Source organism: Papio anubis, chromosome 4 (assembly GCF_008728515.1).
Source record: "Papio anubis isolate 15944 chromosome 4, Panubis1.0, whole genome shotgun sequence".
Classification (NCBI taxonomy): Eukaryota; Metazoa; Chordata; class Mammalia; order Primates; family Cercopithecidae; genus Papio; species Papio anubis.
The window spans coordinates 128,510,678-128,535,244 of record NC_044979.1 but is presented as its reverse complement, the minus strand read 5'-3'; the positions used below and the strand labels follow the sequence as shown (position 1 = coordinate 128,535,244).

Genomic DNA, 24,567 nt, shown 5'->3' with positions numbered 1-24,567 from the left:
GTGGCAGGAGGTGGGCCAGCAGACACGGCCGGGAGGGAGAGCCAGGCCTGGAGAGGCCGACTAGAAACAGTTCTGGGCCTGGAGAGGATGCTGAGAGGCAAGAGCCGGGCCTGGAGAGGCCGCCAAAAGGCAGGAGCTTGGCCTGAGGTGGCCACGCTGAGGCAAGAGCTGGGCCTGGAGGCTCCACTGTGAGGCAGAGGCTGTGGTTGTTGGGGCCCCCAACACACACGCACTGGGCCTGGCGAGGATGACTTCAGGACGATTGGAGCCTGCAGAATCCATATCAGGAGGCAATAGCTTGGCCTGTAGAGGCTGAGAAAAGGTAAGCACTTGACCTGCGGAGGCCATGGTCAGGCAACAGCTGGGCCTGGAGGGTCCACTTTGAAGCAGCAGCTCAGCCTGAAGGGGCCTACAACAGGCAGGATCTCGGCCTGTGGAGAGGCATGACCTGATCTTAAACACGCCAGTGTGAGGGATGACCTGGCCCATAGAATCCTGTGTGAGGCCGGATCGTGGCCTGCAGAGTCCAGGAGAGGCATGAGATGGGCCTAAACAGGCCAGTGCAATTGAGCACCTGGGCCTATAGAGGCCAGTGTGAGGCAGGAGCTTGGCCCGGAGAGGCCGCAAGACATATGAGCTTGTCCTAAATAGTCCAGTGTAAGGCAGGAGCTGGGTCTGTCGAGGCTGTCGGGTGGCAGGCTATAACTTGGACTGGGGAAGCTGCTGTGAGGCAAGAGCTGGGCCTGGGGGAGCTGGGAAAAGGCAAGACCTGGGCCTGGAGTGGCCATCGTCAGGCAGTAGCTGGGCCTGTCAAGGCCACTGTGAGGCATGATCTGGGTCTGGAAATCTTGACTTAAAGAAGCTTTACGCCTACAAAGGCTGCCAGGTGCTGGGCAGGAGCTGAGCCAAAATAGGTTGTTGTGAGTCAGGAGTTGGGACTGTAGACACAGCTGGGAGGAAAAACTGGGCCTGGAGAGGGTATAGGGAGGCAGCAACTCCACCTTGAGAGGCCGAACTGAGGAATTTCTGGGCCTGGAGAAGTCACCAAAGGGAAAAGCTGGTCGTAGAAAGTCCATTTTGAGGAATGAGCTGGGCCTCAGGAGGCCATGAGATGCAGGAGCTGGGCCTCTAGAGGCTGCCAAAAGGCAGGAGCTTCACCTGGGGTGGCCGCCTTGAGGCATAAGATGAGCCTAAAGAGGCCACTGGGAGGCAGGAGCTGGGCCTGTCGGAGCCTGCCATGACGCAGGCAGAAACTTGGTGTGGGGAGGCTGCTGTTAAGGCAAGAGTTGGGTCCATCAAGACTACCGCAATGCAGGCAGAAACCTGGCATTGGGAAGCTGCCATGAGGCAAGAGCTGGGCCTGTCAAGGCTGCTGGGAGGCCAAAGGTGGGCCTGGCAAAGTTGACTTTAAGAAGTCTGGAGTTGGGTGTGTCCAGGCCAGTAGGAGGCAGAAGGTGGGCCTAGAGAGTCTGAATTGAGGAATTTTCAGGCCTACAATGGCCGCCGTGAGCTGGACAGGAGCTGGGCAGAAGAGTTTATCTGAGGCAAGTGTTGGGCCTGTAGATGGAGCCAGGAGGAGGAGCTCGACCTGGAGAGGCAGTCATGAGGCAGAAGCTTGGCCTGTATAGGCCGACAGGAGACAGGAACTGGGCCAGGAGTGGCTCACTTGAAGATGATATTGGAGAAAGTGACAGATCATCAGGCATTAGATTCTCACAGGGACAGCGCAACGTAGATCCCTCACATGCACAGTTCACAATGGGGTGCTTGCTTTCATGGGAATCTAATGCTGCTGCTGATCTGAGAGAAGGTGGAGCTCAGGGGAATGTGAGCAATGGGGAGTGGCTGTAAATAAAGATGCAGCTTCCCTCACTCAACACTATTCACCTGCTGTATGGCTCCTTACAGCTCCATGGCTCCACTCAACACCTGCTGTGTGGCTCCTTACAGCTCCGTGGCTCAGGCGTTGGGGGCCCCTGCTCAAGTACATCCAAAAGGACCCTTCTCACAACAGTCTTCATAGTGGTCAAGTGCAGCAGCCACTTAGCTCCCAAGGCATGTGCCTCAGCTGGCATTTCATCACAATCAACAGTAAGTGGTAGCTTGAGTCATTGTGAGGTCACTTCCCGGAAATCACCAGCATCCCATATCCCATTGGCAAGGAGCTCCACACAGTCCCTTGGATAACCAAACCTATGCCCAAATGCCATCTGTGTGGGTCTGTCTCCTGGGACCCTTCCTAGTAGCAACTCTGTATTAGTCAGGGTCCAATCAGGACACGTAAACCACTCAAAAGTCCAAAGTGCTAGAATTTAATACAGAGAATTATTCATTATAACAGGGAAACAGTATGACAGATTGGCTAGCACAAAGTAAAGAGAATTCTAGTGAATGTAGGACTAGCCAAGGTCAGGCATGGTGGCTCATGCCTGAAATTCCAGCAATTTAAGAAGCCAACACAGGAGGACTGCTTGAGGCCAGGAGCTAGAGACCAGCCAGAGCAACACGGTGAGACCCTGTCTCTATCCAAAAAAAGAAAAAAATTAGCTGGGTGTGGTGGTGCACACTTACAATCCCAGCTACTCGGGAAGCTGAAGTGGGAGGGTAGTTTGAGCCTGTGAGGTCAAGGCTGCAGTGAGTCATGATTATGGCACTACAGTCAAGCCTGGGTGACACAGCAAGACCCTGTCTCAAGGAACAAAACAACAACAACAACCATTTACAGACAGAAAAGAAATAGGGCTAATAAGGTATGATGTTGAAATGTGACAAATAAAGTAATATAAGGGCTTTTATCCATTTAAAATCATCAAACAAAAAATAACCTATTAAATTATAATACCCTGTGCTGGCAAAGGTGCAGTGAAATGGGCACTTTCTTATACAATGAGGGGTGTTTAAATTGTGTATGAGCCTTTCAGGGTAAAGCTTTGCAATTTTTTTTTTTTTTTTTGAGATGGAGTTTCACTCTTGTTGCCCAGGCTGGAGTGCAATGGTGCAATCTTGGCTCACCGCAACTTCCACCTCCTAGGTTCAAGCGATTCTCCCGCCTCAGCCTCTGAATAGCTGGAATCACAGGTGTGTGCCATCACACCCAGCTAATTTTGTATTTTTAGTAGCGATGGGGTTTCTCCATGTTGGTCAGGCTGGTCTTGAACTCCAGACCTCAGGTGATCCACCCACTTCAGCCTCCCAAAGTGTTGGGATTACAGGCTTGAGCCACCACGCCTGGCCGACAATTTTTTTTTTTAATAATAGAGACACTGTCTCACCACACTCTCCTCCAAGTCCTGACATCAAGCAATCCTCCTGCCTCAACTTCCCAAAGTGCTGGGATTATACCTGGGAGGCACCCAAAACCTTGTCAATTTACATCAAGGGCAATGAGAATGTCCATTCACCATGACTCACAGTAATCTCACTTCTGGAAATACCTTGGGAGATAACTGAATCTAAACAAAAGGTCATCTGCTCAAACTGAAAATCTGGGAGTAACTGAAGACAGAGTGGTTAAGCGAAATAAGAAACAGTTATAAGAAATTAAACTATCTATGGTATTTACAGGCACCTGGTCAGTTCATGTTAGCTGCTACTTTTTTGTTGTTTACCCAGGCTGGAGTGCAGAGGCCTGATCATGACTCACTGCAGTCTCAGCCTCCCTGGGCTCAAGTGATCCTCCCACAGCAGCCTCCCAAGTAGCTGGGACTACAGGAACATGCCACCACACTAGGCTAATTTATGTATATTTCTGTAGGGATGGTAACTCCCTTGGTTTCTGAGGCCTGTCTCAAACTCTTGGCCTCAAGCCATCCTCCTGCCTCAGCCTCCCAAAGTGTTGTGATTACCAGTGTGAGCCACCACACCTGTCCACCTGCTACTTTTATTATATTATATCACTAAATTCAAAATTATTTGTCATTAAAAATTATCATTTTCAAGGCTGTGGAACAATATGTGTCCTACAGCATAATTGTAAAAACATATACAGTTGTCCCTCGGTATACAGAGAGGATTCGTTCCAGCCCCTCCATCTCTGCATATACCAAAGTCCATGCATACTCATGTTTTGCAGTCAGCCCTTTGGAACCCACGTATAGGAAAAGTCCAAATATTACTTGGGCATCATGGCAAGCACGTACAGTCTCAGTCACTTGAAAGGCTGAGGTGGGAGGCATGCTTGAGCCTGAAAGGTCGAGGATGCAGTCAGCTGTGATAGCACCACTGCCACTCCAGCCTGGACAACAGAGCAAGACCCTGTCTCAGAAAAAAAAAAAAAAGGTTAGAAATTGTAATGACGTCTGTTGGGCAAAATTCCATATAAGCAAAGTATAGATTAATGAAGCAATTGGTGATCAATTAGTACGATTGACTTTCTGGAGTTTCTGACAGTAAAGGTAAGAAAAATGCAAAACACAGAGACAGAGGGTTAGGGAAGGATTCTACGTGTTTAACAGGATGACACTGGCCATGTTCGTGCAGCAGCAGTATGTCACCATATGACAGACCTTGGAGAGAAGTTAGCAGATGAGGAAGTTGATAAAAATGATGAGAGAAGCAAAATACTGATAGCGATAGTGAAGTAAACCACGAAGAATTTCCATAACTGACATCAGCAAAGTGGGAATATTGTACAGTGTGTGTTTAAGTTCCTGTATAACATTGTATTTGCTTTCTGTTTGTTTGTAAGGAATGTATCTACTAAAAGTTCTTATTGCTGTCAAAAGAATATGTGTAAGTCATTAGAACTTATTCTTCTGTTTTTCTACTTTGATCTTCCGGCCATCATCCCATAGCCTTACTTTAGAAATTTTTTATTTTTTTAGAAATTTGAACAAGTGCTTGTTGTGGTGGCTCATACCTCTAGGATGGGAGGCAGGGGTGGAAGGGTCACTCGAGGCCAGGAGTTTGACACCAGCCTGGCCAACAAAGTGAGACCCCATGTCTACAAAACAATTTAAAAATTAGCCAGGTGTCATCATGTATACCTACAGTCCCAGCTACTCAGGAGGCTGAGGCAGAAGGAGCCTTAGCCCCAGAGTTCAAGGCTGCAGTGAGTTGTGATTGCAGCACTGTACTCCAGCTGGGTTGCAGAGGAGACCCCATCTCCTAAAACAAAAAAAACAACAAAAAAAGAAAGAAAATAGGTAAAGTAGCAAGTTGTATGTAGCTTACTCTGAATACGTCTAAACTACATGTTTTCAATCTTTTGGGGTCTAGCATCTCTTTACATTTTTTAACTCTACTGAAGATCTTTTAAGACTTTTTCTTTATATAAATAATTATATTAAAATTAGAAAATAAGACAAAATTTTGAAAATATTATTCATTACATATTAATAAAACCATTTCATGTTGTTATAATGCAGGACAAATTTTTAACATAGATACATTCATTACATATGAATAATAAAACCAGTACATGTTGACGTAAGTACTACTGGTTTTTTTTGGAAACAAAGTCTACTTTCACCCACGCTGGAGTGAAGTGGCACGATCTTGACTCACTGCAACCTCCACCACCTGGGTTCAAGCAATTCTCCTGGCTCAGCCTCCCAAGTAGCTGGGATTACTGGCGCCTACCACCATGCCTGGCTCATTTTTGTGTATTTTTAGTAGAGATGTGGTTTCACCATGTTGGCCAGGCTGGTCTTGAAATCCTGACCTCAGGTGATCACCTCGGTCTCCCAAAGTGCTGAGATTACAGGCGTGAGCCATTGCACCCAAACCAATTAATATAAATGTATTAATGTATATATATTTATATATATATATGTTTTTTGGTTTTTTTTTTTTTTTTTGAGATGGAGTCTCGCTCTGTCCCCCAAGCTGGAGTCTCGCTCTGTCCCCCAAGCTGGAGTGCAGTGGCGCAATCTCGGCTCACTGCAAGCTCCGTCTCCCAGGTTCACGCCATTCTCCTGCCTCAGCCTCCCCAGCAGCTGGGACTACAGACGCCCGCTGCCATTCCCGGATAATTTTTTTGTATTTTTATTAGAGATAGGGTTTCACCGTGTTAGCCAGGATGGTCTAGATCTCCTGACCTCGTGATCTGCCCACCTCGGCCTCCCAACAGATTAATATATTTTTTAAAACACTGATTAGTCAGGCAACAACACTGGGCAGGGGTCTCCTCATTCCCAGCGATGCAAACCCCACTGCACAGCTCCGGGGTTGCAAGGGCTACAGCGCCAAAAGGCTCTAACTTGTGAGTTCATATTTTATTTGTATTCTATTTGTATTGTGAGACAGGGTCCTGCTCTGTCGCCCAGACTGGAATGCAGTTGTGTGTGCACTTATAGCTCACTGCAGCCTCGACCTTCTGGGCTCAAGCCATCTTCCTGCCTCAGCTCCCCACTGACTGGTGCCACAGTTGAGTGCCACCATACCTGGCTATTTTTTTAATTTTTTGTAGAGTGAGGGGTCTTGTTCTGTTGCCCAAGCTGGCCTCAAACGCCTGACCTCAAGAGATCTGCCCACCTCAGCCTCCTGAGTAGCTGGGACTATAAGTACACATCACCATACCTAGCTACATTTATTTAATTTTGAAAAATATTTTTATAGAGAGGAGGTCTTGCTATGTTGCCCAGGCTGGTCTCAAATTCCTGCCCTTAAAAGATACTCCCATCTCTGCCTCCCAAACAACTGTGACTACAGGCATGAGCCACCGCAATGAGCCTGAAGAGATTTCTTTAATCTAGCATCCCATACTTGATAGGATTGAGAAAGGCAGTAGTGTTTTTTAAAATTACTTAATAATTCAGTAAGAATCAATCTCAGCCTTGACCTCTGCCTTCTCTCACATCCAGTCTGTCAGGAAATCCTGTTGACTGTCTTCAACATGTGTTGAAGATCTCCACCCAGCAACCCCCTAGCCTCCTCCCCTGCTTCTCTCCTCTGACCATCTCTCACCACCACTATGACCCTGGTCAGGACCACTATCATCTCCCGCCTGGATGTTGCCGCAGCTTGGCCCCCACGCTTCTACCCAAATCTTCCCACAGTCTTTCTCAACTCAGCAGCCAGAGAATGCTTTTAAATCGGGAGACAGATCATGTCGCCTCTCTGCTCAGAACCCTCCGACAGTTCCCATCTCAGTCAGAGTAAAAGCCAAAGCCCCAGCAATAACCTCCCAGGGCTTACACGATCTGTGCTGATCCCAGCCCAGCAACTCCCTGGCCTCCTGCCCTAATTCTCTCCCTCTCTCCTTCTGCTCCACTGACCTCCTTCCAGAGCCTCAGACACACCTCAGACGTTGTTTCTGCCTACAATCCTCTTCCCTCAGCACCTCGGCCAGCTCCTTCCCCTCCTTCAAGTCTTGGCTTAATTTTCACTTAGGAGGCCATCCCTGACCATTCTATTTAACATTGCCATCTGTCCCCATGCCCACCATGCTCATTTATTCTTTCTTTTCTTTTCTTTTCTTTTTTTTTTTTTTTTTTTTTTTGTGGAGACAAGATCTTACTTTGCCACCAAGGCTGGAGTGCAGTGGTACAATCATAGCTCACTGCCACCTCCAATTCCCAGGCTCAAGCAATCCTCCCACCTCAGCCTCCCTAGTAGCTGGGACTACAGGGGCATGTCGTCATGCCTGCCTGATTTCTTTTATTATTTTATTTTATTTGAAGATGGAGTTTCACTCTTCTTGACCAGACTGGAGTGCAGTGGTGCAATCCTGACTCACTACAACTTCCACCTCCCAGTTTCAAGGATATCTCCTGCCTCAGCCTTCCTAGTAGCTGGGATTACAGGCGCGTGCCACCATACCTGGCTAATTTTTGTATTTTCAGTAGATATGGGGTTTTGCCATGTTGGCCAGGCTGGTCTCAAACTCCTGACAGGTGATCTGCCTGCCTCAGCCTCCCAAAGTGCTGAAATTACAGACGCGAGCCACTGCGCCCAGCCATTTTTAAAATTTTTTTTATAGAGACAGGGTCTCACTATGTTGCCTAGGCTGGTCTTGAACTCCTGGCTTCAAGTGATTCTCCTGCCTGGATTCCTAAAGTGCTGAGATTACAGGCATGAGCCACCATGCCTGGCTTCATGTTTATTTCTTCTTGTGGCTGCAACAAACTTTCCTACATTTAGTGGCTAAAAACACCACAAATCAACCATCTTACAATTCTGGGGGCCAGAAGCCCAAACTAGGTTTATTAAGGCTAAAGTCAAGGTTTCAGCAGGGCTGCATTCCTTCTGGATGCTCTACCATGTTCTCTTGGCTTTTCCAGCTTCTAGAAGCCACCCCCATTTCTTGGATCATGGCCCCTGACTCCATCTTCAAAGCCAGAAGTGAAGCATCTTCAAATCTCCCTCTCTGACCTCGGCTTCCATAACCACCTCTCCTGTTCCAATTCTGACTCTCCTACCCTCTTTCTTTTATAAAGATCCTTGTGATTCACCTGAGGTCAGGAGTTCAAGACCAGCCTGACCAACAGAGAGAAACTCCATCTCTACTAAAAACACAAAAATTAGCCGGGTGTAGTGGCGCATGCCTGTATTCCCAGCTACTCTGGAGGCTGAGGCAGGAGAATTGCTTGAACCCAGGAGGCGGAGGCTGCGGTAAGCCAAGATCGCACCATTGCACTCCAGCCTGGGCAACAAGAGCGAAACTCCGTCTCAAAAAAAAATCCTTGTAATTGCTGGGCATAGTGGCTTCCACACATAATTCCAACACTTGGGGAGGTCAAAGCAGGAGGAAAACTTGAGGCCCAGAGTTTGAAACTAGCCTGGACAACATAGTGAGACCCCCACCTCTAGAAAAAAATAAAAATAAATATCAGCCAGACATGGTGGTATGTGCCTGTACTCCCAGCTACTTGAGAGGCTGACGTGAGATGATCGCTTTAGCCCAGGAGTTTCAGATCAGCCTGGGCGACATAACTAAATTTCACCTCTACAAAAATGAGCTGGGCATGGGTGACATGCATGTGTAGTCCCAGCTACTTGGGAGACTGAGGTGGGAGGATCGCTTGAGCTTAGGAGGTCAAAGCTATAGTGAGCTATGATCATATCACTGCACTCCAGCCTGGATGACACGGGCAGATTTTGTCTCAAGAAAAGAAAATAAAAATATATTTGGTCTCTGTCCCTGGTTCCTGGTACAGAGCTTCTAAAGCTTTTATAAAGACCTCAGTGATAGAGGTGATAGGAGCATCTTTTGTTTTAATATTTGGTCTTGGTCCCAGGTTTCTAACACAAGAGCCTCTAAGAACTCTGGGATCTCTAGCATGATAAGAATGCATTTGGGGATGTTGTCGAGATGAATGGGTGGCTGCAAGCTCCTAGATTTCTTCAGGAGGAGGGCTAATTGCCAGAGGAAGCAACCACATGATTAGAGGCTTGGAACTTTCAGCCTCACCCGCTTAACTCCAGGAGGCAAGTGGGGCTGGAGATTGACTTAATCACCAATAGCCAAGGATTGTATCAATCGTGCTTGCATAATAAAGCCTCCATAAACACCCTGAACAACAGGACTGCAGAGCTTCCGGGTTACTGAACACAGGAGATGCTGGGAGTGTAGCATGTTCAACAGTGCATGTGAGCTCTGTGCCCCCTCCCCACTTACCTTGCCCTGGGCAACCTTTTTTTTTTTTTTTTTTTTTTTTGAGAAAGGGTCTGGCTCTTTTATCCAGGCTAGAGTGCAGTGGCACAGGTTAGAGTGCAGTAGCACAATCTTAGCTCACTGCAACCTAAGCTTCCCCAGTCCCCAGATCAAAACATCCTCCCACCTCAGCTTCCCTAGTAACTGGAACTACAGGTGCACACCACTGTGCACTCGGTTATTTATTTATTTATTTATTGAGACGGAGTCTAGTTCTTAGTAACTGGAACCGAGGAAAGAGAGACCCTCTCATATTGTTTTATACTCAGTACCTGTTTTAAGAAAAAACAAGGAAGTAAAACCAAAGACAGGCAGCCCGGTGCCAGGCCCGAAACCAGGCCTGGGCCTGCCTGGCCTAAACCCAGTAGTTAAAAATCAACTCATAACTTAGAAACCGATGTTATTCATAGATTCCAGACATTGTATAGAAAAACATTGTGAAACTCCCTGCCCTGTTCTGTTTCTCTCTGACCACCGGTGCATGCAGTCCCTGTCACATACCCCCTGCTTGCTCAAATCAGTCATGACCCTTTCATGTGAAATCTTTAGTGCTGTGAGCCTTAAAAGGGACAGAAATTGTGCACTCAGGGAGCTCGGATTTTAAGGCAGTAGCTTGCCGATGCTCCCAGCTGAATAAAGCCCTTCCTTCTACAACTCGGTGTCTGAGAGGTTTTGTCTGCGGCTCGTCCTGCTACAGAACTACAGGTGCACACCACTGCACTCGGTTATTTATTTATTGAGACACAGTCTAGTTCTGTCACCCAGGCTAAAGTGCAGTGATGTGATCTCAGCTCACTGCAACCTCCACCCCCAGGTTCAAGCGATTCTCCTGCCTCAACCTCCTGAGTAGCTGGAATTACAGGTGCGCACCACCACGCCTGGCTAATGTTTGCATTTTTAGTAGACGGGGTTTCACCATGTTGGTCAGACTGGTCTCGAACTCCTGACCTCGTGATTCGTCCACCTTGGCCTCTCAAAGTGCTGGGATTGCAAGGCTTGAGCCACTGTGCTCAGCTTTTTAAAAATATTTTACAGAGACAGGGTTTCACCATGTTGCCCAGGCTGGTCTCAAACCCCTGAGTTTAAGCAATCCTCCCACCTCGGCCTCCCAAGTGTTGGGATTACAGCGTGAGCCACTGCATCTGGCATGTACATCTCTTTCATTGGCTGTTTCTGCAATGCATCCTTTACAATGAACCAGTAATAGGAAATGAACTGGCCCGATGTGGTGGCTCACATCTGTAATCCCAGCACTTCAAAGATGCTGAGGTGGGAGGATTGCTTGGGCCCAGGAATTTGTGGCCAACCTGTGCAACATAACAAGACCCCAACTCTACAAAAAATAAATTAGCCAGATATAATGGTGCAGACGTGTAGTCTCAGCTACTAGGGAGGCTGAGGTGGGAGCACCACTTGAGCCCAGGCAGTCGAGGCTGCAGTGAGCTATGACTGCACCACTGCACAACAGCCTGGGCAACAAAATGAGACCCTGTCTCTCAGAAAAAAAGAAAATAAACTGTTTTTGTGAGTTCTGTAAGCTGTTCTAGCAAATGATTAAACCCAAGAAGGTGGTCATGGGAACCCCTGATTTGTGACAGGTTGGTCAAAAGTACAGGTGACAACCTAGGACTTGCCATTGGCATCTGAAATGAGGGTGGTCTCGTGGGACTGAGCCCCTCATCTGGGGGGTCTGTGCCAACTCCAGGTAGTGTCAGAATAAAATTGTGGGATACCCAGTTAATATCCAGAGCATTGGAGAATTTGGTGTACAAACTCCACACACACATTCAGTCAGAAGTGTGTGAGGAGAGACAAACACGGGCTTTTCTTTCACCTGTCTACCTGCTTAACTGCATAGGAGAGGCAACACGTGGTGCTCATGAACAAAGCAAGCATTAAAGTCAGACCAGACCCAACATTTGACTCAGTCTTAATATCCAGGTGAGCTTGGGCAAATCACTCATTATCCCTAAGTCTTCATCACTTCATTCATAAAATGGGGATAACTGTGGCACCTGCCTGTGATTTTATGAGAACTAATGAAATACTATGCTTGGTGTTAGTGTGATCATTATACCTATTCCAAACTATCTGACAAGGACAGTAATATATGATAACATCAACAGATTAGAAATTGTAATGAGTTCTCTCAGGCAAAATTCCATACAAGCAAATTACTGTCTCTCCAAAGCATTCCCCCCACACTTAATTCATCATTCCCTGAACAAAATGTGCCATCTTCATTGTCCAGGTCTTTACAGTGCTGGTTTCCCTGCCTGAGCAGCTCCCTCCATCCCATCCCAGCCCATTCCCCATCCCTCCACCTCCCCCTTCCCTCCTGACTCTCATACAACTCTTCCTCATCTTTCAGGACCTGGCTTCAATGTCACCTTAACTGGAAGCTTCTCTCACCCTCCGGAAGAGCTTCCCATTGCATGTGATGCATGTACTGTTATTTGACCATTTTTGAGTCATAGGCCAAGTCTTTTTGTACCTGAATAACATGCTGCCCAGTCAGTCTCTCTTCCTGGACTCTGAAGTCTTTCATGGTAGATCCAGCTGGAAATGACAAAAAGACATTCTTTAAAAAAAAAAGGGGGATGATATAAACAGACACAAGTTCTTAAACGTTTTAAACGGTATGTGAAAAGCAAACAAAAATCAAAGGCTTATGGGAAACAGGAAGGAAAGAATTACTGGGAACTTCATCAAGGGTTAATATTTTGTTTGGTTTTTTGTTTGTTTTTTTTTTTGAGACGGAGTCTCGCTCTGTCGCCAGGCTGGAGTGCAGTGGCGCGATCTCGGCTCACTGCAAGCTCCGAATTTCCCAGGTTTACCCCATTCTCCTGCCTCAGCCTCCCGAGTAGCTGGGAGTACAGGCACCCGCCACCACGCCTGGTTAATTTTTTGTACTTTTAGTACAGACGGGGTTTCATCGTGTTACCCAGGATGGTCTCAATCTCCTGACCTTGTGATCTGCCTGCCTCAGCCTCCCAAAGTGCTGGGATTACAGGCATGAGCCACCGTGCCTGGTCTAATTCACTTAAATTATTTTATTTTATTTTATTTATTTTTTGAGACAGAGTCTCATTCTGTTACCTAGGCTGGAGTGCAGTGGTGCAATCAGGGCTCATTGCAGCCTCGACCTCCTGGGTTCAAGTAATCTCACCTAATTTTTATTTGGTTTAAGAAACTCAGTCTTGGTTGAGCATGGTGGCTTACGCCTATAATCTCAACACTTTGGGAGGCTGAGAGGGGTGGATTACTTGAGGCCAGCAGTTTGAGATCAGCCTGGGTAACATATTAAGACCCTGTCTCCACACAAAAAACAGTGAATTTGTGAAAGGCAATTTTTTCCACAGACTGGGGGTGGAGGGAATGATTTCAGGATGATTGAACTGCATTACCTATATTGTGCACTTTATTTCTATTATTATTGCATTGTAATATACAATGAAATAATTCTACAACTCATGATAATGTACAATCAGTGGGATCTCTGAACTTATTTTCCTGCAACTAGAAGGTCCCCCTGGAGCGATGGGAGAAACAGGCACTAGATTCTCATAAGGAGCACGCAACCTAGATCCCTCACATGCACAGTTCACAACAGGGTTCATGCTCCTATGAGAATCTAATGCTGCCGCTGATCTGACAGGCCATGGTGCTCAGGTGGTCATGTGAGCGATGGGAGGGGCTGTAAATACAGATGAAGTTTCCCCTCACTCTCCTGCTGCTCACCTCCGGCTCTGTGGCCCTGTGGTTGGAGACCCTGCTCGACTGCATTCGAAAGTACCCATCCCATACCATTCTTCAGACTCACCTATACTGCCGCAGTCGTCAAGTGTAGCACTCCTTAGCTTGCATGGCATATGCCTCGGCTGGCATTTCATCACAATCAACAGTAAGTGGTAGCTTGAGTCATTATGAGATCACTTCCTAGAAATCACCAGCATCCCATGTCCCACTGGCAAGGAGCTCAGCACCACTCCTTGGATAACCAAACCTATGCCCAAATCCAATCTGTGTGAGTCTATCTCCTGGTATCCTTCCAGGCAACAATTCTGTATTTCTAGGAGTCGAATCAGGAGATGTAAACCACTCAGAGGTTTAAACTGAAATGGGCACAGTGGCTCACACCTGTAATCCCAGCACTTTGGGAGGCCAAGGCGGGTGATCACTTTGAGCTCAGGAGTTTGAGACCAGCCTGGAAAACATGGCGAAACACCGTCTAAACAAAAAAACACAAAAATTAGCCAGGTGTGGTGGCACATACCTGTAATCCTAGTTACTCGGGAGGCTGAGGAAGGAGAATTGCTTGAGCCCGGAAAATTCGGAGGTAGCAGTGAGCAGAGATCGTGCCACTGCACTTTAGCCCGGGTGATCGAGTGCGACCCAGTACCAAAAAAAAAGTAAAAAAAAAATACGTAAATTGAATATAAAAAGTATTAATTATAACAGAGGATCGGCGTAATGAGTGACACACTAGCACAAACTAAAGACAACGCTAGAGAATACAAAACTAGCAGAGGCCAGGCATGGTGGCTCATGCCTGTAATCCCAGAAGTTTGGGAAGCCTAGGCAGGAGGATCGCTTGAGGACAGGAGTTGGAGACCAGCCTGGGCAACGTAGTGAGACCCCGTGTCTACTAAACAAAAGAAAAAAATCAGCCAGGTGTGGTGGTGGTGCACACCTGTAGTTCCAGCTACTTTGGAGTCTGGCATGGGAAGATCCCTTGAACCTGAAAATTCTAGGCTGCAGTGAGTATGGGTGGATTTTGGTGTACACAGAAACGGGGGACCTGGAACTAATCCCCCCCATATACCAAGGGACAAATTATATCTGTTTTTACAATTATACTGTAGGATACATTATGTTCCATGACAATGGTAATTTTTAATGCCAGTTTTTAATTGAGTGGAATTAACATAAAAAATAAAAAAAGTAGCAGCTAATATTTACTGAGCTGTTACTAGGTGCCTATAAATACCACAGATTTTTAAATTCCCCATAACTCTTCCTTATTCCACGTAATCACTCTATCTTAAATTACTCATGCTTGCTTCGGTAGCACATATACTAAAGTTGGAACAATAGAGAGATTGGCATGGCCTCTGTGCAAGAAAGACATGCAAATTTGTGAAGCATTCCTTTTTTTAAAAAAAAAAAGAGAAACAAAATTACACCCGGATTTTCACTGTGTGCATATGACCTTTTGTTTAGGTTGAATTATATCCAAAGATGGTATTTCCAAAAGTGAGATTACTGTGAGTCACAGGGCATGAGCATTCTTATTACACTTGATGTAAATTGTCGAGCTTTCAGGCATGGTGGCTGTCTGCTTATAATTCCAGCACTTTGGGAGGCTGAGGTGGGAGGATTGCTTGTGCCTAGGAAGTTGTGGCTGCAGTGAGCCACAATTGCACCACTGCACTCCAGTCTGGGCAACAGAGTGAGACAGAAGATTGACTTTTTAATAGAATTTTTCTGTTCACTTGAAGATTTGGCCAGGACTGTGCTATATGAAAATTCTTCATAAAATAATCATCTCATCCAATAAATGTTGGAATTGGGAAGAGAAAATGTTTTGGTGACTATTTATTCCTTCACTTGCTGTTATATAAAATATTGCCAGTGGGCATTTAACAACCAAAAGTGTCATCTCAGAGCTACCCACAATGAAAGGTGATGTCTGGGGCCCAGGTGTGTTGAGGTCCCCATGTCTGGGCTATGGGTGCTGAGTGGGACTTACTTGTCCATCCGTTTTCTATATTCCAGCACTGGGAAACTTGGGTTTATCCATCTTGATAAGAGGTCACTTAAATTCCACTTGGCAAGAACCACAAATGGAAGAAAGGCCATGAAACCACAGGCTTGCCCTCGTTCTCAAGGGAATCTTCAGCTTAGCTGGTTCTGTAAAAGAGGAATCACATTGTTGAAAAATCACCGCAGGTCAGCTGAGGTGGTCCATACCTATAATCCCAGCCCATCGGGAAACTAAGGCAGGAGGATCCTGTGAGGCCAGGAGTTCAAGACCAGCCTGGGCAACACAGTGAAATCTCTACAAAAAATTAGAAAATGAGCCGGGTGCGGTGGCACTTTCCTATAGTCCCAGCTACTCTGCAGGCTGAAGTGGGAGGATGAAAGTGGAAGCTGCAGAAGTGGAAGCTACAGTGAGCTCTGATCTCACCACTGCACTCCAGCCTGGGTGACAGAGTGAGACCCTGTCTCAACACACGCACACACACCCCCTTGTCCCAGTCTGCCCAGCCTGGACTAGTGAAAAGTCTTCTGGTTACAGAAGAAGTATGCTCTTTTTTAGGACAGGGAGGGACCAGCAAGCTTGTTCACAGCCTTTCCCTCATCCTCTGCTTAGTTTTCCAAGAACATTTATATGGAAAGGCAGTCTCTAGGGAAAAGACCTAAATCATCAGGTTACCAAAGGAGAAATATGCCTCCTTTGTCAATTAATAAATGGAATGCCCCCTTAAAAACCAGGGAGTTCTGCTACGATGATTGATTCACTCCCTACGACCCTGACCTATGCAGGGAATGTAAAACCCTGGAGTTTGGGGACCTATAATATTGAAGGCCACATTGCAGATGTGGAGACTCTGCCAAAGTACAGCCTTTCCACAAGGCACTACCAAACACCAGCTGGATGTCTCCATGAGGCACCACTGTATCTCTGGCTCTCGTTTCCCCTGGAGATGCTCTATTCCAGCCTTCTCTTACATTTTGTATCCCGCACAGTTCCTGGCATGAGGACTCACAACATAGCAGGCTGCTGAGTTAATGGTGACCTACTGCAGATCCAACTTGAGATTCTGGCAGGGTGCTTTGTGTTTGAGAAATTAAAGAGGGAGAGAATGGACCCAGCCTGCTAGAATATAAAATATTTAAAGAAAAAAAAATTTTAAAGCACACTCCCACCAATGCTGGATCTATTTCTTTCTTGCTTTTTTTTTATTTTTCTGAGATAGGGTCTTGCTCTGTCACTCAGACTGGAGTGCAGTGTCAAGAGCACCGCTTACTGCAGCTTTCAACTCCTGGGCTCGAGCTATCCTCCCACTTCAGCCTTCCGAGTAGCTGGGATTACAGGTGCATGCCACCATGCCTGGCTAATTCTTAATTTTTTTGTAGAGACGGGGTCTCACTATGTGGCCCAGACCGCTCTTGAACTCCTGGGTCAAACTAACCCTCCCGCCTTGGCCTCCCAAAATGCTAGGATTACAGGCTTTAGCCACTGCACTCAGTCTATTTATCTTTCTATAACTCATATATTAAATCTTCCTCCTTAAATCACCTCCTACCCACTGATCTGCAGGGATAGCAAACAGGTCTCAGCAGGTCAGGCAACCTACATGAGGGAATGAGGCCAGAGTAATGTGGGAGACCAGGGGGAACTGCACAAACTGCAAGGTTTTCAAACCTTGCAAACTGCACTTCAATAATTCTTCAACACTGTGATGGTCAAACCAAACACAGAAACAGGAAGCCCAGTTCAGTCGCCAGCAGCCAATGTGGGATATTTGATCTACACGCTACAGGGCAAACTGCTTACGAAGAATGACCTGGTCTCCACCAACCTGCTCTTCAAGTCCAACTGCTCCTGCCCAAGTCCTTACACTCTACTGACATGACCCACATTCACAGTACTCTCCTGACACTTTGCTTGTTCACTCTTTATTTTCCCAATGAATATTTCCTTATCTCTTTTTTTTTTTTTTCCTACTTTTTTTGAGACGGAGTCCCCCTCTGTCAAACAGGCTGAAGTACAGCAGGATGATTATGGCTCACTGCAGCTTCGTTATGGCTCACTGCAGCTTCCATCATCCGGGCTCAAGTGATCCTCCCACCTTAGCCTCCCAAGTAGTTAGGATTACAGCCATGTAACATCGCACCCAGCTAAATTTATTATTTTTTTCTTTTTTTTTTCAGACAGAGTCTGGCTCTGTCGCCCAGGCTGGATGGAGTGCAGTGGCATAATCAAGGCTCATTGCAACCTCTGCCTCCTGGGTTCAAGCGATTCTCTTTCCTCAGCCTCCCGAGTAGCTGGGATTACAGGTGCGTGCCACCATGCCCAACTAATTTTTATATTTCTAGTAGAAACGGGGTTTCACCCTGTTCACCAGGCTGGTCTTGAACTCCTGACCTCAGGTGATCTGCCCACCTCGGCCTCCCAAAGTGCTGGGATTACAGGTGTGAGCCACCGTTCCTGGCAAGTTTATTATTTTTTCTAGAGACAGGGTCTCACTATGTTGCCCAGGCTGGCCTTGAACTCCTGGGCACAAGCAATCCTCTGGCCCCCACCTCCCAAAGAGCTGGGATTACAGGCTTGAGCCAACACATCAGGCCCTAACAAATTTCTGGAGCTCCTACTATATACCAGGCAGTATAACAGGTGCCCAGGAAACAGCAGTGAACAAGGTATAAGAGTTTTTGCCCTTGGCCGGGCACAGTGGCTCACACCTGTAATCCCAGCACTTTGGGAAGCCGAGGCAGGTGGATCACCTGAAGTCAGGAGTTCCAGACCAGCCTGATGAACATGGTGAAACCCTGTCTCTACTAAAAGTACCAAAATTAGCGGGTCATGGTTGTACATGCCTGTAATCCCAGCTACAGCTACTTGGAAGGCGGAGGCAGAAGAATAGCTTGAACCCAGGAGGTGGAGGTTGCAGTGAGCTGAGGTCGTGGCACTGCACTCCAGCCTGGGCAACAAGAGTGAAACTCCTTCTCAAAAAAAAAAGAAAAACAAAAAAACAATTTCTGCCCTCGCAGAGCATATAGGGTAGCAGGAAATTGATAGAGTTTGAATGCTTGTCCTCCAAATCTCATACTGAATTTAAATCCCTAATGTTGAGTGGTGCCTGGTGGGAGGTGTGTGTGGGTCATCAGGGGCAGATCCCTCATAGACTGGGCAGTGCCCTCCCATGGTAATGAGTGAGTTCTCTCTCTACTAGTTCACATGACAGCCAATTGTTTAAAGAGCCTGGCACCTCCTCCTCTCTTCCTTGCTCCCTCTTCTCAACAAGTGACATGCTGGCTCCTCCTCCACCTTCCACCATGAGAGGGAAGCCTCCTGAGGAGTCCTCTCACCAGCGGATGCTGGAACTATGCTCACTCCTGACACTCAGGCTAGAGAGCAGTGGTGTAATTATGGCTCACTGCAACCCTGACCTCCTGGGCTAAAGAGATCTTTTTACCTTAGCCTTTCAAGTAGCTGAAACCACAGGCATGCATCAGTGCACCATCATGCCTGGCTATTTTTTTTATCTTTAGCAGAGACAAGATCTCACCATGTTTCCCAGGCTGATTTCAAGCTTTTGGGCTCAAGCAATCCTCTGCTCAGTATCCCAGTGCTGGGATTACAGGTGTGAGCCCACTGTGCCCGGCCTGGCACCATGCTACTTGTATAGTCTGCAGGACTGTGAGCCAAATAAACTGTTTTCTTTACCTCAGAGCTTCTACCCAGCCTGGGGAGTGTTTCCCTATAGCAATACAAAATGGACTAATCTAGGAATCATAGGCCAACACTTACCAGACTGTGATGAGCACATGACAGAAGTTCAAGTGGGACTGAAGCATCCCAAGGGGGCTTCTTGTTGCATCACAGAGAGTGGGGTGAGACATCTCGGCTAAGGCTGATGAGAGTGAAAAGAGTGATGATATAGGGGGTAGGAGGGTTTCCTGAAGGCCAGTAAAGTCCCCAAAACTGACATTCCGTGTAGCTGGCTGGAGGGTAGGAATATGGGAAAGGTGGTGGGATGGAAGCTGGGAAGGTGTGAGCCAGCTCTTACACCAGGCCCTGTGTGCCGGAGTGGTTTGGAAACTCTGTCATGCAAAGGCAATGGGCAGTCACCAGCAGGTTTTAATCAGAACTATTTTGACCCCAAATTTGCCTTTTAGGAGAATTCCTCTGGCTTCAGTGGACAGGCCGAAGTGAGCAAGCCTAGAAGTCAGGAAAACAACTGGAGGCCCTTACAATAAACCAGTGTAAAAGAGAACAGGGCAGGGCAATGAGTGTCCCTACTTGCATAATCTCGAAACTTGAGAAGTCCAAGGTGGGCGGATGGCTGAGCCCAGGAGTTTGAGACCAGCCAGAGCAGTGTGATGAAACCACATCTCTACAAAACTCAAAAATTAGCTGGGCATGGGCATGGTGGCTCGTACCTGTGGTCCCAGCTACCCCAGAGGCTGAGAAGCCGAGAGGACCAAGCTTGAGTCCAGAAGGTTGAGATTGCAGTGAGCCGAGATCACCCCACTGTGCTCCAGCCTGGGCAAGACAGGGAGACTGTCTCAAAAAAAAAAACAAGGAAAAAAAGGAAAAGATCCCATTCTTCACTTATTAGTGCCCTAACATTCTCAAGAGAACCTTGGTGACACAGTGAATTCAACTGTCATTGTAATTCAGCAACCCACACATTTAAGTTTGTGTTTGATTTCCAATAATATCAGCCCTGTGGATGCAGAAATAAGGAATTGTGTTTGGGCTATCGTAGACTCTCTGGATCTTAGACCATGACTTATGCTGAAGGTAAAGGCTTGAGCTTTTTGTTTCTCTCTGCTTAAGTGCTCAAAGTGCAGCGGTCCCCAATTTTGGGGGACCAGGACCAGTTTTGTGAAGCCAGTTTTCCACAGACTGGGGGCAGCAAAAGGTCAGTTCTGGGACATATCAAGCGTTACATTTGTGTGCACTTTATTTCTATTATTACTACATTGTAACATATATAAAATAATTATATAACACCATAATGTAGAGAATCAGTGGGAGTCCCTGAGCTTGTTTTCCTGCAACTTCAAACCGGTCCCATCTGGGGATGATGGGAGACAGTGACAGATCATCAGGCATTAGATTATCATAAGGACAGAGCAGGTAGGATCCCTAAGCATGCTGCAGTTCACAATAGGGTTTGTGCTCACGTGATAATCTAATGTTGTCGCTGATCTGACAGGAGACAGATCAGGTGGTAATGTGGGGAGTGGCTGTAAATACAGATGAAGCTGCACTTGCCCACCCACTGCTCACCTCCTGCTGTGTGGCCCAATACAGGCCTGTGACCCAGGGATTGAGGGGCCCAGCTCAGATGCATCCAAAGGACCCTTTCCACACCAATCTTCAGAGTGGTCAAGTACAGCAGCCACTTAGCTCCCAAGGCATGTGCCTCAGCTGGCATTTCATCACAATCAACAATAAGTGGTAGCTTGAGTCATTGTGAGGTCACTTCCTGGAACTCACCAGCATCCCATTTCCCCGTGCCCAAGGAGCTCAGCACTGCCCTTGGATAACCAAACCTATGCCCCATCTATGTGGGTCTATCTCCCGGGACCCTTCCTAGCATCAATTCTGTATTTGTCAGAGTCCAAACAGGAGACATAAACCACTCAAAAGTTTAAAGTGTTAAATTTAAAATAAAAAATTATTAATTATAACAGGGCAACAGCATAATGAGAGATTGGCTACCAAAAAGTAAAGAGAACTCTAGAGAATACAGGACTAGCAGAGGTCAGGCACGGTGGCACATGTTTACAATTTCAGCAATTTGGGAAGCCAAGGCAGGAGGATTCTTTGAGGCCAGGAGTTTGAGACCAGCCTGGGAAACACAGTGAGACCCTGTTTCTACCCAAACAAACAAACTAACAACAACAAAAAACCTGGGTGTGGTGGCACATACCTGTAGTTCTAGCTACTTGGGAGGCTGAGGTGCGAGGATTGCTTGAGCCCAGGCGGTCAAGGCTGCAGTGAACCATGATTTTGCCACTGCACTTTAGCCTGGGCAACAGAGGGAGACCCTGTCTCAAAAAAAAAAAAAAAAAAAAAGTATAGGACCAGCTGATAAAACAAGCAGTAACTGTCCCTACTGTCCCAACGCTGAGATCAAGGAAAAGACTCCCCACTAGGGCTGAGATCCAGCCCCCCTTGGAGAGGGCACAGTCATGGGTAATTCAATGGCAGAATTGCTGCATTACCACATGGTGGAAGATGCTAGCAATCTGCCCTCTGGAATTTGCTGAAAATCCGCCCTCTATGATGCTAGATTAAGATATTAACGAACAGTTGTCTCACTACAAAACCACCCAGGCAGGTGCAGAGAAACTGCTGGTCACTGGGTGCTGCTGAGCACCATGCAGGGCAGGGGCCCAGTGCTGCAGATGCTCAGTGCCTGTGGAGATTCGCACACCACAACCAGAAAGAAAAGTCTCTTACAAGGTCCCTCTAGAACCATGTACTGACAACATTTAATCATGTACTAGCTGACGGAGGAAGCATTTAAGGAACCCACATCTATGTTTGCAGATCAAGCAGTGAAGGGTGAATTTGGAACGGATGGGCAGTCATTGGATGGATAGCTGGTACATGACATATTTCCCTCTAGGAAGAAATAAAGGGAAGAGAGAAAAGAGAGAGAGGACGAGGCATGGTGGTTCACACCTATAATCCCAGCAGTGTGGGAGGCCAAGACAGCTGGATCATTTGGGTCCAGGAGTTAGAAACCAGCCTGGGCAACATAGTAAAACCCTGTCTCTACTAAAAATTAAAGAAATTAGCTGAGTGTGGTGGAGTTTGACTGTAGTCCCAACTTCTCAAGAGGCTGAAATAAAAGGATCACGAGTGTCTAGGGGTTCAAGGCTGCAGTGAGCTGTGTTCACACCACTGCACTCCTGCCTAAGTGACAGAGCGAGATCCTGTCTCAAAAAAAGAAATGTTGATGAAAATGTGGAGAAATTGGAACCCACATACATTTCTGGTGGGAACACAAAATGGTGTAACTACTTTAGGTGTTTCTTTTGTTGTCATTTGATTTTATTTATTTATTTATATTTTTACTTTTGTGTGACAGAGTCTCTCTCTGTTGCCCTAGCTGGAATGCAGTGGTGTGATCCTGGCTCACTGCAACCTCCACCTCCTGGGTTCAAAAAATTCCCCTGCCTCAACCTCCCGAGTAGCTGGGATTACAGGCATCTGCCACCATGCCCAGCCAGGCTGGTTTTGAATTCCTGACCTCAAGTTATCCACCCACCTTGGCCTTTCAAAGTGCTGGGATTACAGGCGTGAGCCACCGCACCTGTCTTCTTTCCGTTTTAATTTTTCAAAAACCGAGACAGGGTCTTGCTGTCTTGCCCAAGCTGATGTCTCTTGTAGGCTCAAGTGATCCTCCCACCTCAGCCTCTCATGTAGCTGGGATTGAGGCGTGAGTCATCAGTAACCTGGGACTGGTGTAACCACTTTGGTAAAAACAGTTTCCTGGGTACAAGCTAAATGTATACAGTATCACGAATGTACAATTTCTCTCCTAGGCATATATCCTAGAGTAATAAAAAAATATATGTCCACACAAAATTACAGAAGTATGAATCTTCATAGCAGCATTATTCATAATAATACTACATGGAAATAACTGCCGTTCATCAACTGATGAATAAACAAAATGTGTAATCTCTACCTATGGAGCATTATTCACATAGAAGGAACGAAAATACTGACACATGCAAGTGACAGAAGGAACTCCCTGGAAAATACCTGTGCTAAGAGGAAAAAAAAAGCCAGCCATGCCAAACGATCAAAGTATATTGCAGATAACTATATTTATATAGAAGGTCTAGATTAGGCAAATCTATAGAGAGACAAAAGAGAGATTCAGTGGTCTCCCTGGGAGGCCACAGGGCATGGGGGAGTGGGGTTACCAGCCAGTGGCCAAGAACACAGTGGGCTCCTGCAGTGGCAATGAAAGCTCTAAATGGATTGTGGGTCAAGTGGCTCGCCTGTAATCCTAGAAAAGCATTTCAGAGGCCGAGAAGGGTGGACTTGAGGTCGGCAGTTCAGACCAGCCCTGACCAAATAAAGTGGAGAAACCCTGCCCCTGAATACTAAAATATAAATTAGCCAGGTATGGGTGGCGCGCCCAATCCCAGCCACTGGGAGGCTGAGGCACGAGAACCGGGCTTTGAACCCGGGAGGCGGAGGCCATGAGCTGAGACGCACTGCACTCCTGCGCCTGGGCAAAAAGGGCGTAAACTCCGGCTTCATAAAAAATAAAAAATAAAATGGATTGTGGTAGATAGATCACAGCTCCATGAATATTCTAAAAACCACTGAATTGCATACTTTGATAAATAAATTGCATCGTATGTGAACTACATTTCAATAAAGTTGTTATTTAAAAGAAAGAAAATAGTGAGCTGGACACAGGTGGCCCATGGCTACCTATAAACCCAGCACTTTGGGAGGCTGAGACAGGAGGATCACTTGAGGACAGGAGTTTGAGATCATTCCGGGCAACATAGCACGATCCCATCTCTACAACAAAAAAATAAAAAATTTAGCTTTGCATGGTGGTGTACGTCTGTAGTCCCAGTTACTTGGGAAGCAGAGGCGGGAGTATTGCTTGAGCCCAGGGGTTTGAAGCTACAGCGAGCCATTATCACAACACTGCATTGCAGCCTGAGTGACAGGGCAAGACCCTGTCTCTAAAAAGGAAAGAAAATAAATGCAAGTTTTTATCACTTTGTGAGAGTAACCAAGTTTGTAGAGAAACAGGTAAGAACAAAAGAGCACTGAATGGTGAGAGTGGGAGGCTGGTTAGGCTCATTGCTAGCTAAGGGACTTCTGAAAAATTCATTAGTAAAATCATAGCTCTGAGGGTCCATCAGGCATTCAAATGATAAATGTTAAATCCATTACAAATGCCCATCGTCTTTCTTTACATGCCTTCTAATGAAAAATTCCTAAGTGCCTAAATAGCAAGTGGTCTGAAATGACAGCAGCTGTTTATTAAAGAAATAACATCTCAAATTTTAAAAACCATGAGTCAAATATTATTTTCTTCCTCCCATTTTACAGGTGTGCAACCAAAAGAACAGAGAACTTAAGTAACTTTTTTTTTTTTTTAATTATACTTTAAGTTCTAGGGTACATGTGCACAATGTGCAGGTTTATTACATATGTATACATGTGCCATGTTGGTGTGCTG

General features: G+C 46.4%; 1 long non-coding RNA gene and 1 other non-coding gene across 3 annotated transcripts; one reads left to right on the top strand and one right to left on the bottom strand.

Annotated features, from left to right (window-relative positions):
- Positions 1–11,041: 11,041 nt before the first annotated feature.
- Positions 11,042–19,187, bottom strand: LOC103881295. Of its 2 annotated transcripts, XR_002519842.2 has the most exons (4): positions 19,137–19,187; positions 15,348–15,508; positions 13,419–13,826; positions 11,042–12,154 (listed from the first exon to the last, which is right to left on the bottom strand). It is a non-coding gene; the product is annotated as an uncharacterized LOC103881295 (long non-coding RNA). The 2 variants fall into 2 exon arrangements; XR_642691.4 differs by lacking the exon at positions 13,419–13,826.
- On the top strand, positions 14,651–14,754 carry LOC116274719. Its single transcript, XR_004183501.1, has one exon. It is a non-coding gene; the product is annotated as a U6 spliceosomal RNA (small nuclear RNA).
- Positions 19,188–24,567: the final 5,380 nt, after the last annotated feature.